General features: G+C 42.9%; 1 protein-coding gene and 1 long non-coding RNA gene across 5 annotated transcripts in view; one reads left to right on the top strand and one right to left on the bottom strand.

Moving 5' to 3' along the window:
• Positions 1-1,356: 1,356 nt before the first annotated feature.
• On the bottom strand, positions 1,357-13,405 carry LOC308484957. Its single transcript, XR_013990232.1, has 2 exons — positions 13,341-13,405; positions 1,357-1,581 (listed from the first exon to the last, which is right to left on the bottom strand). It is a non-coding gene; the product is annotated as an uncharacterized lncRNA (long non-coding RNA).
• Positions 1,528-13,751, top strand: part of RBM47 (RNA binding motif protein 47) — an 87,414-nt gene continuing 75,190 nt past the window's right edge. For 2 of the 4 annotated variants that reach the window (XM_081020011.1, XM_081020019.1), the window contains exons 1-2: positions 1,528-1,664; positions 2,779-2,894. The gene's annotated coding sequence lies outside the window, so the exon portion shown is untranslated. Of the gene's footprint in view, positions 1,665-2,778; positions 2,895-2,932; positions 6,819-13,751 lie in introns of those variants that run through there. The other 2 variants (XM_081020010.1, XM_081020014.1) reach the window with 2 other exon arrangements.

The following is a 13,751-nucleotide window of genomic DNA, read 5'->3' as shown; positions in this document are numbered from 1 at the left end:
AATCTCCATCTAGAACAAAGGGGTGGTAGCAGCAGTGCTTTTTTCTGGGGGTATGCAGGGTTACACATAGCCCTAAATATTTGGTGAATCTTTGTACTTTTGTCCATTTACTGTATTTATTTCCCCTGATTTGAATTATAAAATGGCACTGGGTGGTAGTAATACTGGAATAATCATTCCTTTGCAAAACAAACAAACAAACAAACAAACAAACAAACCAGAATTGGTGGATGTTATGTGCTAGCAACTCTTTACTGTCTTGTGTAGTTTTACCCTTACATTGAATAACCTATACGCCTTTGCTACGGTCTGAGGTCTAACCTGCATTTGTGATTTTCCAGAATGCGAAAAGTGGCATGAAATTGTCGCAATCAGGGTTGCCATATTTCAAAAACCAAGACACCCTGAAAGTTGTCAAGCTTCTTTTAGGAGACCCCCAAAGTTGTCAAGCTCTTTTAAGGAGCAACACCTTTTGGAAATCCGCCCCTCCCCTGGATGTCAATTCCACCTTTAAAATCCCAGTAATGTCCAGGGAAATCCGGACGTATGGCAGTCCTAGTAAAGACATCCTCACCCCCTCTCTGGTGCGTACAGGAAATAAAAAAAGGCAATGAGAAACACAGCGAGGGGAGCAATGACCTCACTGTGTTTTAAACAGCTAAGGCATACATAGACCAATATTTTCCACCAATTGCCACACACCGAATTGCCCATGCAATGGTCAGGGATGATGGGAACTGTGGTCCAAAATATCTGGAGTGCACCAGGTTGGGGAAACCTCTCATGGAAGCAAGGCCATGTGGAAAAGATCCTCAGAACATGCCCTTAGTATTCTGGTGTGTTCTTCTATGGTCCAAGTTTTATTTCATCTATTTATTTATTTTTATTATTAAGGGAAACCCCCAGAGTTTTTTTAGACAACCCCCAAACCTTTAGTACAAAGGTTTTCTAGTTACAGAGCTTTTCTACTTCTTCTTCTGGCCTTTTTGGCACAATTGCTGCTTTCCCAGGATGCTGGGGAAATCGTCTGGGATGCTGTTTTTGGGGATTTGTCCTGGAAAATAGGGATGCCTAGCAGCCCTAGTGCACAGTTATCTACCTTGCTGAAACAGCAAGGACGATAAACTGGCCTTCGGGCAGCTAGCCGAACAGGATAAAATTTCAGTTCAGATTTATGGGAAGTTGTTGTTAGGGGGGGGGGGGGAATCTGGTTTGGTGAGTTTGAAGGCTGGGAGTAGACAAGAGACAACCTCGCTACTGTGAAGAAAGGGAACTGTTGGGGCGGGGAAGGCCTGAGACCGACATTTCCCACAGCTTCAGCAAAAGAGGCAGAAGACTTAAGTTCTGGAAGCGGAATAGCTTAACTTTAAGGCTTTATGCCCAGTCAGGAATTTGGTCTAACCGATTAGCGCTCCTTTTCGCCTTTCTGGAATGCGTCTTTCAGGCCCATGAGAAGGGAGGGTTTTTACTTCTTTTTGGGTTGGCTCATTGCAACTTTTTCGCCTTTCCAGTCTCCAGAAAATTGCCAAAGGACGAGGCGAGTGGTATCTCAACACTTCTCGTCTGAACAGGCCAACACACCTGCAAATGCAAAAAGATGCATTAACTCGCTGTCCAGATTTTCCGGATTCCTGCAAAGGCTGCTAAGCTGACTTTCCATCCAGGTAGGCAGACTTATTGGTGCCGTTGTGTGGGCTTTGAGGCTCCTGTCTTCTCATCAAACTACGCTTTCCATTCTTTTATTTTTAAGTTTCCAGTTTTGCATTCTTCTGCAGCTGTTCTTTGAGATTTCCAGGACAGCCTTCCCTGACAGCTCTTTGGACTTCTTGCTTAGCTGCATATACCTTAATTCCTTCCCCTTATTTCCCATGTTCCCATAAGTTTAATATTATCAGCTGCTGGTCACAAGGTATTGTCTACCTGGAATTTATATCCGAGATCAAATTTCTGCAAGGTATTCCCTACTCGTCAGCTTGTCAACTTGATTTCTTATTTTCGATGCCATACTTGCAAGCTCTGCATGTTCCGTTAGTCTGCTTCTTAAGCTATGTTATTGGGATGGTAAACTACTTTTTCTTTTTTCTTTCTTGGTGTGTGTGTGTGTGTGTGTGTGTGTGAGAGAGAGAGAGAGAGAGAGAGAGAGAGAGAGAGAGACAAGGTAAGGTCATGTTCTTTCTTTTGTTTTAAGAGAAGAATCGGCTGACCTGCTCGACTCAAACTTTAAGAATTCCTAAGTGAATAAACCCACCTTTGTGCCCTCCTGATGAATAAAGGGTTGCTGTAGCTCAAAAAGTAAAAACCAGGACACCCCCAAAATGGTTGAGGTTTTTAATTTTTTTTGGAAACCATCAAAATTGTCAAGCTTCTTTTAGACAAACACCAAAGTTGCTGAGATTTATTTTTTTTAACAATAATGCCCAAAGTTTGGACGAGTAGCAACCCTAAATTAGATCTGAATGACAATGTATCTATAGCATTGTATTATAAGAAGAAAAACACCCCCCAAATTGTTGAGATTATTATATACATTTTTAAGGAAAACTCACAATTTTCTGATTGGCTTGCCTGAGATCCAGGACAAAGCGCCGCAAAGTCACCCCGGACGTCAATTGCACCTTTGAAATCTTGGTAAATGTCCGGGAAAATCCGGATGTATGGCAGCCCAAACAAACAAAGAAACAAATCCCTTTAGATCAGTACTAAACCCCGATATTAAATCAACACTGAAAATAAAGTAATGCTTGGTATGTTAACAAGATAATTAATATCCTTTCTCAGGGTTAACAAAAGACTTAGCAGCGTGTTTCATAGAACAAAATAGCCTTGAAGCTTATCTGAGATCCTAAACCCAGCTTGGCTGCGATTATGCCCCATTGAATTCAACAGGACTGCATGTGAGTAAATGTGGTTATTAGTACTGCACTGTGATTTTAAAGGGGGGGAGTGGATTTTTTATTTTTTATTACCAGCGGGCTTGCTCTGACTGATCCATTTGGTTAGAAGTGACTTTGGCTGCAATCCTGCACAGTATTATAAGCTTCCATATTATGCAAGCTTATTACCAAGTAAATATTTATAGGATGGTCCTATAAAATCCCAAAGACTCCAGTGTGACCAGGGTAGGATCTGGGCTATCCTTATGTAGATGAATTGTATCGTTTATTTCCAGTTTCCTGAATTAAAATCCTAAAACAGGAGGAAGGCAACACAATGATAAAATCTAGATAATGAGCATTATTTCATCTCAAAACATGCCCTTAATTCTACCCCATCTGTTAATTGAGGTCATCTAAGTCGTGTTTCTGTACAGATATGTTGGCTCTAGGAATGTTTTGGATCTCATAGCAGAGTGAGCTTTCCTGCTTTCCCCCCCTTCTTTCAAGTTATCTTGGACAGTTGCACAGCAAGTGCCCTTTTTTTGTTTTAAAGAGAAGGAGACCAGCATTGAGCTTACTTGATTTCAAGGGGGAAAGAAAACTATTTGGTCTGTTGCAACAAATATGTAGCAAGTCGTTCTGCTGTTATGAGTCCTGTGATTTCCCGAGTTTTTGCAACCTTCTTTTCCCTCTGTATGCAAGTGTGGGATACAGGTGCCAGACTGCAAGGGTGGAAAGATCATGCGCGGTTTAAGCAGAAACTTAAAAACAGAATACAGCTTACACTGTGGGAGAGGAAAACAAGATAAGAGCAGAAATATGCTGTTTCTTATACTCCCCCCCCTTTCCTGGGAGAGCTTTATGGGCAAAATGAAAACGCTGTCTAAATATAAATGGAGAAGGAAATGTTCCTGTGTGTTTGTAATTCCCCCCACACACTCGTATTTTCCATACAAGTTAACACAGAGGTGGTAGCAGCAGCCCAATCTACCATCATTGTGTGATTTCAACCCATTGCACTTTTCACTTGTGATCAAAACATTACAAAAGTCATGCATTCATTTCGATTTGGACAGGGTGCTGTTGACTAAGGCCGATTGGATTCTGGTTAAGTGTCCACTTGTGAAAGCTTCTGCGTGCGATTGTTTCACCACCTCAATATGACTTGGGGACTGTCTGTCTTTGGATTGAGCCCATTTTGTGGAGCATATGCCTGGCGAATTTCTTTACAAGAAGTTTTGCGTGCATCTCTGTGACCTTCTGGTGTGAGGCCGGGTCCTTGGAAAGGAGCCCGGTCACCCCAAGAGCAACATCATGTGTTTGAAAAATGGCATGCAGAATGAGATGCCTTGATTTCTGTGTCCCGTGCAAAAAGGACAGTGTGTCCTTTGGGGTTTTCTAAATTGTGTTTCACAAAGCACTGCTGCAAAAACAGCTACTGCTTCTCCTCCGAAAAGTATTTTTGCTTAAAAACCCATTTTTTAATGGCGTGACCTCTCTCCCCCAATACCTAATAGATAAAAATCTGATGGAAGATACACTTGTTTTATTCATCTGGGCTTCTTGCAATGTATTCTTGCATATGTTTTTCCATACTCTGGCAAGTTGTAGAGACAATACCTGTGACCCCCTCTTTCCAGGCAATGATTTCAACAGCAGATTCACCTAAGGGTTTGTTCTACCATGACCTGAGCAATCATAGGAAGCCACGTTGTAGCTGTTAAGGTATATTCATACGAGGTTATTTTATTGGCTTTGGGTTTTCCAGTATCACATGGTCAAATGTATACCACCCTAGCATAGTGCTGCAAACCCATTAATCATTTTCAGCCTGTCATTATAAAAGATGTGGTTTTTATCATACTAAGGCTGAAATCAGTAGTCATTTCAAGTAAGACATGGTTAGGCTCACATGTTTCTGGGATAAGACCCCAATGAACATAGTGGAACATCTCATGAGCGTGGGCAGAATTGTACTGCATATTAAAATGAAATCAATGCGACTTAATTTGATTAAAATATGTTTTATTAGTGGGTTGCGCCTCCCCCTCTGTGCTGAAAGCTTTCCTCCAGTTACAGCATTATCAATATGTGATTTTTATGTAGCAATAAGCCTGGAATCCTAAAGACACATATTAGGGAATAAATCCCCTATGCTCAGTGAGGCTTAAGCACCCTTCATTCAGGCTATAAGTCTGACAAGTCATTCAGGAGCTCATGAATGGCCTTTCTGACATAATTTATGCTTGTATTTTATATCATAAGAGTCAGTATCTTTGTATTTAGATGCTTGCTCCGTATTTTTCCCTATATAACATGGGAAGAGGGACGGTCCTTATATTTGTTTCCAGTCAAAAGGACTCTCTTAAGAATTTCTTTCCCCTTAGACTTTCTCCTCTTCCATAATAACATGGTTCATGGTACACCTAGCTCTTGCCAAAATCAAACACATCTTCTCAGTATCTTTGTCAAGATAAAGTCAGCTTTGTGTAGCTGGAACCTAAAGGGGTTTGGGTGACACAACATCTTCAAACAAGCACACTAGCTTCTTACTAATTGCAAGGACAACAGACATTCTAAGATCTGGACGTAGTTTTTATAAGAGTACAGTAAGCTCTCTCATTCAGTTTTCTTGATTATCTTAATTGATAGTGCCCTATCATGTTTATTTGTGTAACAATTCTAAGCCATTTTTCATGCTGATGGATTCCAGGGAGATATACTGCAATCATCATCATCATACCATATAATAAATAATCATATCACACATCCTTCATACAAATAAAACTGAGAAGTAATAAAACTATCAGTAAGGTGGAAGCTTACTGATAGATTGGGTTGGTCAGGGTTGGTTGAAAGACAGATCATTGGCCAATTCTCAGTCAATGATCAAAGATTGCTGGCATTTTTACTAACAATTTGCTAAGCAAGACCTTTCTTATTTTCTTCTGTAAGAGGGGAGACCCAGGATCACTTAATATATGTGAGTTATGCCTTAAAACAATTTAGAGATCCTGTGGGTTTTGTTTTGGAGTTTTTTTTGGTAAAATCAAATCTCATTGGTGGATCATGGGATACTAGAAAATAACTAGACCCTACAAGACTGAAATCACCCCACCTGTAGTGATTAGCTATTATTCTGCAAGCATTTTATCAGTCTCGTTTTGTATTTTAAACAGCTTTATTTGTATGTCATTAGTAATGGACTTGCAACGATCTATGGCTGGTCTATTAAACAGAGCTTCTGTTCATCCAGACTTCCAAAGAGCCAAATAATCTGTGTGTCTCCTTCTCCTACCCATCTCCCCTTACTTCAGTCCTGTGGTCGGGAAAGGTTCTACATCTTTCATTTTACCTTTGATCTGGCTGGGTGGGTGGCATGTTCTGCTGGAATTGTCCTGCCTCTGCTGGAGGCAGGAGAAAACCGATAAATTCCTCCCAGCTGCCCTGTTCTCGAGCTACAATGCAACCATCAGATAACAAACCCCTTAAATCTCTCCCCTTTCAGTTGTAATTGCAAGCCGGAGGTAGGCGGGTCTAGATCCTATTTACCAAACCTGACAGCATTCCAGCAGAAGCTCACCTTGCCAAATCGGCTCTGAGTCCTAAGTTATAATGTAAAGAACTAACATTCCTTTAGAAACCGTAGAGGTGCATGGAGCTAAAATGGAATGTTAGTGCTCTTCAACATGCACAAGCAATGCTGCTTTAAGCTTGCTTGTAAAAGGTAAAAAAAGAAGAAGAGTTTGGATTTGATATCCCCCTTTATCACTACCCTAAGGAGTCTCAAAGCGGCTAACAATCTCCTTTTCCCTTCCTCCCCCACAACAAACACTCTGTGAGGTGAGTGAGGCTGAGAGACTTCAGAGAAGTGTGACTAGCCCAAGGTCACCCAGCAGCTGCATGTGGAGGAGCGGGGACGTGAACCCGGTTCACCAGATTGTGAGTCCACCGCTCTTAACCACTACACCACACTGGCTAAAGGACTTGGACAGTTAAGTCCAGTCAAAGGTGACTATGGGATTGCAGCGCTCATCTCGCTTTCAGGCCGAGGGAGCCAGTGTTTATCCACAGACAGCTTTCCGGGTCATGTGGTCAGCATGACTAAACCGCTTCTGGCGCAACAGGACACCATGATGGAAGTCAGCGTGCACGGAAACACCATTTACCTTCCCGCTGCAGTGGTACCTATTTATTTACTTGCACTGGCATGCTTTCGAACTGCTAAGTTGGCAGGAGCTGGGACAGAGCAACGGGAGCTCACCCCATCGCGGGATTTTCAACCACCAACATTCTGATCAGCAAGCCCAAGAGGCTCAGTGGTTGAGACCACAGCGCCACCTGCTTGCTTGTATTACTTTGAGCCAATAGAGGATCCTGCAAAGCAGTTGGGGAGAGCAGAGTCTGTATAAACCAGGTCTTGTTCCCTTTCACCAGGTTTTGTGTAATCTGCGTGAGCGAGACACTTTTGGCACCTTTGTAAAAAGTACGGCAATCTGACACACTGACTACAAAATATAATTTGCAATCTAATTTAAAACAATGATGATAGCACCATGGAGGAAGTGAAAACTAGGAGGGAAACTTCCATTCCCATCAGAGAAGGAGGATTGTGCAAGCAGGGTGAAAGAACGCACTTGGTTTTCAGTTTCGTGGCCTCTAAATGAACTGCCCAGGGCGCATAATGCAAAGAACAAAGCTGGAGGGTGGGGAAATGCAAAGTGAATCCCGAAGCACATGGAGATGGCACGCCTTCTTTCAGAACAGGTCTTTCTGACTCCTCTAGAGCTCCAAACTGGGTAGGAGACTCCTCCCAGTAGAGGCTAGTTTTTTGGGGCAAGCAGGCCACTGCCCTCCAAGTTCAGTCTATCCTCCTACCAGCTTGTCTTTTTACCTACAACCAATCCAGAACAGGGCAACCTGCCAGCTACTCCCTCCTTAGGGTTGCCCTGTAGACTTCTTCTTCTTCTCTGGTGATCCCTCATAGCGGAGTAAGATAGTCTTCCATAAACACGGTCTTAACAGCGAGTCCGTAAGTGACTGTGGAGGCCAATTCTGGATTCACACGTCCTTCCACAGTGGGGACATAGGTTTCTGGGTGGGAGTTGATCACGGTGAGGGTTTGCCAAAGGTGCCTTCCTCTTAGCTCATTTCTCCCTTTTGTCTTGAGTTTGAGCGTCTTCAAAGTCCATGACACCTTTAGTAAAGGCTGTTCTCTAACTGAAAAGCTCGCATGCCTGTGTTTCCCAGTTGTCGGTGTTCATACTACATTTTTTTAGATTTGCCTCGAGAGAGTCTTTAAACCTCTTTTGTTGACCACCAACATTACGCTTTCCATTTTTAAGTTCGGAATAGAGTAGTTGCTTTGGAAGACGATCAACAGGCATCCGAACAGCATGACCAGTCCAGCGAAGAGGATGTTGAAGAATCATTGCTTCGACACTGGTGATCTTTGCTTCTTCCAGTACACTGGCATTAGTTCGTCTGTCTTCCCAAGTGATGTGTAAAAATTTTCAGAGACACCCGTTGATGGAAGTAGTACTTATCAGGGAAGAAGATGGGGACAAAACTAGAATTAGCTGGCTCCTACCTATCATCAGCTCTTGGCTCCACATACCGTTGGGCTCCCTGGCTTCTGTCCCACCAGTGCCAAGCGGCATCAGCCACCACTGCCACCCCACCCATTTCTTTTCAAGTGGACATATCTGAGACTGTCCTCCATTGCAAGGGGTTGGACTCTTAAGGCCCTCGTGACCCCTTCTGACTGCATGATTCTATGATTCTGTGATTCCTCCCACTTTGAAACGATCTCCTTCTCCCCTCCCACAGGTCACCGGTCTGTTCTCTGGGTAGAGTAAGTAAGGGCTGAGTTCAGGTTAGCACTCACTTAGAACAGCTTCTAGAGCCTTGCATGGTAGAACCCTTTGCTCCCAGTGAGTATGGAGCACGGAAATAACCCTATCAGCACTTACCTGGAATTAAGACCAGTTGGTCCCATAGGGTTTACTTCTTAGCAGACATGTTTGGGATTGCCCTGTAAAAGGATGCTTACTGTCGTGCAATAAAATATCCCCTTCTCAAAGAACTCTGAACTGGTTGCAAGCCCAATACATACATACATACATACATACATACATACATACATACATACTATACCACCCAATACCCAGGGGTCTCAGGGCGGTTCACCGAATAAAATCAAGATGTAAAACCACAAAATACATAATAAAAATAAAAACAACAACCCAATAGCCGCCCCCATAAAAACACATTTTAAAAGGGCATAGGATGTTGATAGGATCAGCCAGGTTTGCCTGGTTAAAATGCAGCGTTTTGCACCTAAAGGTGTCTAATGAAGGCACCAGGCAAACTTCCCTGGGGAGAGCGTTCCACAGATGGGGGGGCACTGCAGAGAAGGCCTGTTCTCGTGTTGCTACCCTCCAGACCTCTTGTGGAGGGGGTACATGAAGGAGAGCCTCAGAAGATGATCTCAGGGTCCGGGTAGGTTCATATGGAAAGAGGCGGTCCTTAAGGTATTGCGGTCTTGAGCCGTTTAAGGCTTTATAGGTCAAAACCAGCACATTGAATTGGGTCAGGTAACTAATTGGTAGCCCATGCAGTTGGACTGGGATTGGTGTAATATGCTCAAACCATCTTGCTCCAGTGAGCAACCTGGCCGCTGAATTCTGCACCAGCTGAAGTTTCCGAACCGTCTTCAGAGGCAGCCCTACATATAACGCATTGCAGTAATCTAACCTTGAGGTTTCTTTTACATGGGTTGCGGAATCTGCATTTAGAGCTGATGTAGTTTGCTTCATAGCAGATGCCCATTTCTTGTGGAAGGGGCTTCTTGCCGGGTAGGGGCAGAGCCACTGTGCTAGCTCCCCAGCAAGTAGGTTGGCATAGCTTCCCAGGAGGGGGCAGATGACAAGGAAGTTGGCATGGTGCAAACACATTGCAGAGCCAATCTGGTGCTCCCGCTGGCACTTTTTCACCATGCTGACCTGCCTGCTCCCGGTCAGCTGCACTGACTCACCTGTAAGCTAGCGTAGCATGTACCCCCCATCCATGTAAAAAGCCGCTTCTGATTCTTGGGATATATTGAAATCTCTGAAGCACAATGATTTGTGGATTCTGCTCCTTCTCTTGTAGGGTTTGGTGCTTCTTCTACTTAGCTGCAATATTTTTGTACATTCGCTATTGTAATTTGGGGACCACTTGCCACTGTAGCTTCTCACTCACAAAACTTGCAGTTGGTTGCCTGTTGACCCATCTACCTGTCTGCCACAAGCTGCTTTCATGGTCTACTCTGCTGTGATTGCAAAGGGCTGAGAAATTAAATGGTTCAATACGGGTAATGATATATTTTTAACCGTTATTTTTTATTTTTAAGAGTTATTTTTCCAAATAATTATGGTTGTAATGGTTGGAGTCAGATGCCAAGGCTTGTCTGCTTCCCTGATTTCCAGTGTGCTTTAAAAGACAGCTGAAATATATTGCATACATTTCTAAGGTATTTCCCCATGTAAACTCCCACCATTATTCTTTGGCAAATAATAGGGGGTTTAAATGCTTTCAAAATGGAGAATAGGTTCTGTTTTCCTCCTGCTTAGTCAATGCGGTCGATGAGCCATTTGAGTCATGCCTGTACACATTTGAATAGTCTCTCCACAAAACCACGTTTTTATTTTTTGTTTTTAATTTCCTTTTGCTCTTAACTTATTTTTGGCTTTTTATAATGTTATTGTTTGGTTTTATGTGCTTCTGTTGTTGTAAACCGCTATATTTTAATGATGTTGTTGTTTAGGCGTTTAGTTGTGTCCGACTCTTAGCGACCCTATGGACCAGAGCACGCCAGGCACTCCTATCTTCTACTGCCTCCCGCAGTTTGGTCAAACTCATGTTCATAGCCATCTCGTCCTCTGTCGTCCCCTTCTCCTTGTGCCCTCCATCTTTCCCAACATCAGGGTCTTTTCCAGGGAGTCTTCTCTTCTCCTGAGGTGGCCAAAGTATTGGAGCACTCAGGGCTGATTTCCTTCAGAATGGATAGGTTTGATCTTCTTGCAGTCCATGGGACTCTCAAGAGTCTCCTCCAGCACCATAATTCAAAAGCATCATTTCTTCGGCGATCAGCCTTCTTTATGGTCCAGCTCTCACTCCCATACACCACTACTGGGAAAACCATAGCTTTAACTATATGGACCTTTGTCGGCAAGGTGATGTCTCTGCTTTTTAAGATGCTGTCTAGGTTTGTCATTGCTTTTCCCCAAAGAAACAGGCGTCTTTTAATTTTGTGACTGCTGTCACCATCTGCAGTGATCATGGAACCCAAGAAAATAAAATCTCTCACTGCCTCCATTACTTCCCCTTCTATTTGCCAGGAGGTGATGGGACCAGTGGCCATGATCTTAGTTTTTATGATGTTGAGCTTCAGACCATATTTTGTGCTCTCTTCTTTCACCCTCATTAAAAGGTTCTTTAATTCCTCCTCGCTTTCTGCTATCAAGGTTGTGTCATCTGCATATCTGAGGTTGTTGATATTTCTTCCGGCAATCTTAATTCTGTCTTGGGATTCATCCAGCCCAGCCTTTCGCATTATGAATTCTGCGTATAAGTTAAATAAACAGGGAGACAATATACAGCCTTGTTGTACTCATTTCCCAATTTTGAACCAATCAGTTGTTCCGTATTCAGTTCTAACTGTAGCTTATTGTCGCACATAGAGATTTCTCAGGAGACAGATGAGGTGATCAGGCACTCCCATTTCTTTAAGAACTTGCCATAGTTTGCTGTGGTCGACACAGTCAAAGGCTTTTGCGTAGTCAGTGAAGCAGGAGTAGATGTTTTTCTGGAACTCTCTAGCTTTCTCCATAATCCAGCGCATGTTTGCAATTTGGTCTCTGGTTCCTCTGCCCCTTCGAAATCCAGCTTGCACTTCTGGGAGTTCTTGGTCCACATACTGCTTGAGCCTTCCTTGTAGAATTTTAAGCATAACCTTGCTAACGTGTGAAATAAGTGCAATCGTGCGGTAGTTAGAGCATTCTTTAATGATACTGCAGTATATAATTTTTTTCCCTATAAATTAAAAAAAAAAAATGGCTAAAGCTTGGAAGGCCTTTGCTTTCTGCCATTGCAGAGAATCTGAAGTTTTCCTGTACAGTATTACTTAATTTGTATCTAGCTCCAACTTCCATGGGAGAGTGGATAACTTGTTTCCATAAATGTTTTGAAATGCCACAGTTTCTGAACTTCTCTGCGAAGGCTGAACAATTTGACGGAAGCAAAGACAAACCAGCTCAAAGAGCTGAACGGTTAATGCCCATGTCCCCACTTTTCGCTTTAAGAAACAGAAGCAAAAATTGTTTTCCACTTATATAGTGGTTCCCATCCAAGAGAACCATCAGGTCTGCAGCTGCTGAGCTGTACCAATAATGTACCAATAATTCACCCAGATTGCCCACTGGCCCAAAGATACTCTTTATTGAGCATTCGTCTTGATTGACTTTCAAGGAGATGGTTGGCGATTTAGTTCAGATTTAAATAGTGTGGCGTCAAAGCAAATGTTCTCCCACCCTTTCCAGGGCATTTCCCTATCACTCTCCTTATTGCAAAAGGTCCGTTATTTGGGGGTTGGGTTTTTTTTGGGGGGGGGAGTGCACATTTATTGCACAAGACTTCTAACCAACTATATCCGTGCAACCTGAATTTGTGACTGAACCCCATCCGAAAACTGAGACAGACCAGAAGTGCCCACTTTGTCCTGCTTTCCCCTCACTGCTCCGATGGCAACATAAGAGAGGAAAAATAAACAGAATCGAATAGAATTGTTGAACTGGAAGGGACCGCAGGGGTCATCTAGTCCAACCCCCTGCAATGCAGGAATTTTTTCCCAAATTCAGGGATCGAACTCACAGCCCTGAGATTAAGAGTCTCATGCTCTACTGACTGAGCTATCCCTGATGGAATGTGGAGGCATAGTTTTGCCTTTGGACTCATTTACAATTTAAGCAACTAAAAATATTCCAACATAATTGCCAACAAACCTAAGGTAAGACCTTATTCTCCATAATGCTTTTGCAGTACAAATCAGAAACCCCCATAGCTAGTCAAGAACTACTTTGAACTGAAGTACAGCATGCTTTTTCCTGAAGGGGACCTCTTGTTTTTGCTATTCCTTGGGGTGCTGGGAGCGAGACGGTGGGCCTATGCTCCAAACTGGAACAGAAGCAATTTTAAAAATAATAAGCCTAGCGCTTGATTTAGTGACTGCCTTGGCAGGGAAATGATTGTGTCAGAAGAGATAGTACTCAAAGCTGCCCTTAACTCTGTAAGATTTGCATGGTTTCTTGGTACGAATAAGACTAACAAACAGGGAAGGGGGACTGGAATTAAATTCAGCATAACAACCCCCCACCAGACTAAAAAAATAATTATCCATATAATAAGAATCTTAAAAATATTCACCGAATGGGAAGCATATCATATTCACTGCCTCCTGCAGCAGCAAAATTGCAAGTTTGGACTTTGGAGTCTTAGGAAACTTTGTTTTGCCTCATTAACCGTGCGACTTTGGAGTTTGCTCCTACCCTGTAGAGGAACATATGGGTATTTGTCTGGGTCTTAACACTGAGTACACTCACTGCTATTTACACTAGTATTAGAGCTCATGGTGGCTTATGTCAAGGTGCAGAATAATATAGATTTTAAAAGGGCCACGTTGTATTTGGACACAAGAATGGGTGGAGGGAGAAGGCAGGAGAAACCTTCCTGTATACTGAAAATGTTGGTGTTCAAAAAGAAAGAAAGGGAAAGTTTGCCTCCTCTGAAACAGGAGTCAAATCCACAACATAAATTGAAAGCACATTCCGTGTGCAT

The sequence above is a fragment of the Podarcis pityusensis genome (genome assembly GCF_964106645.2).
Source record: "Podarcis pityusensis genome assembly, chromosome: 9".
Classification (NCBI taxonomy): domain Eukaryota; kingdom Metazoa; phylum Chordata; class Lepidosauria; order Squamata; family Lacertidae; genus Podarcis; species Podarcis pityusensis.
The sequence above is the reverse complement of the archived record's forward strand: the minus strand, read 5'-3'. Positions and strand labels throughout refer to the sequence as shown.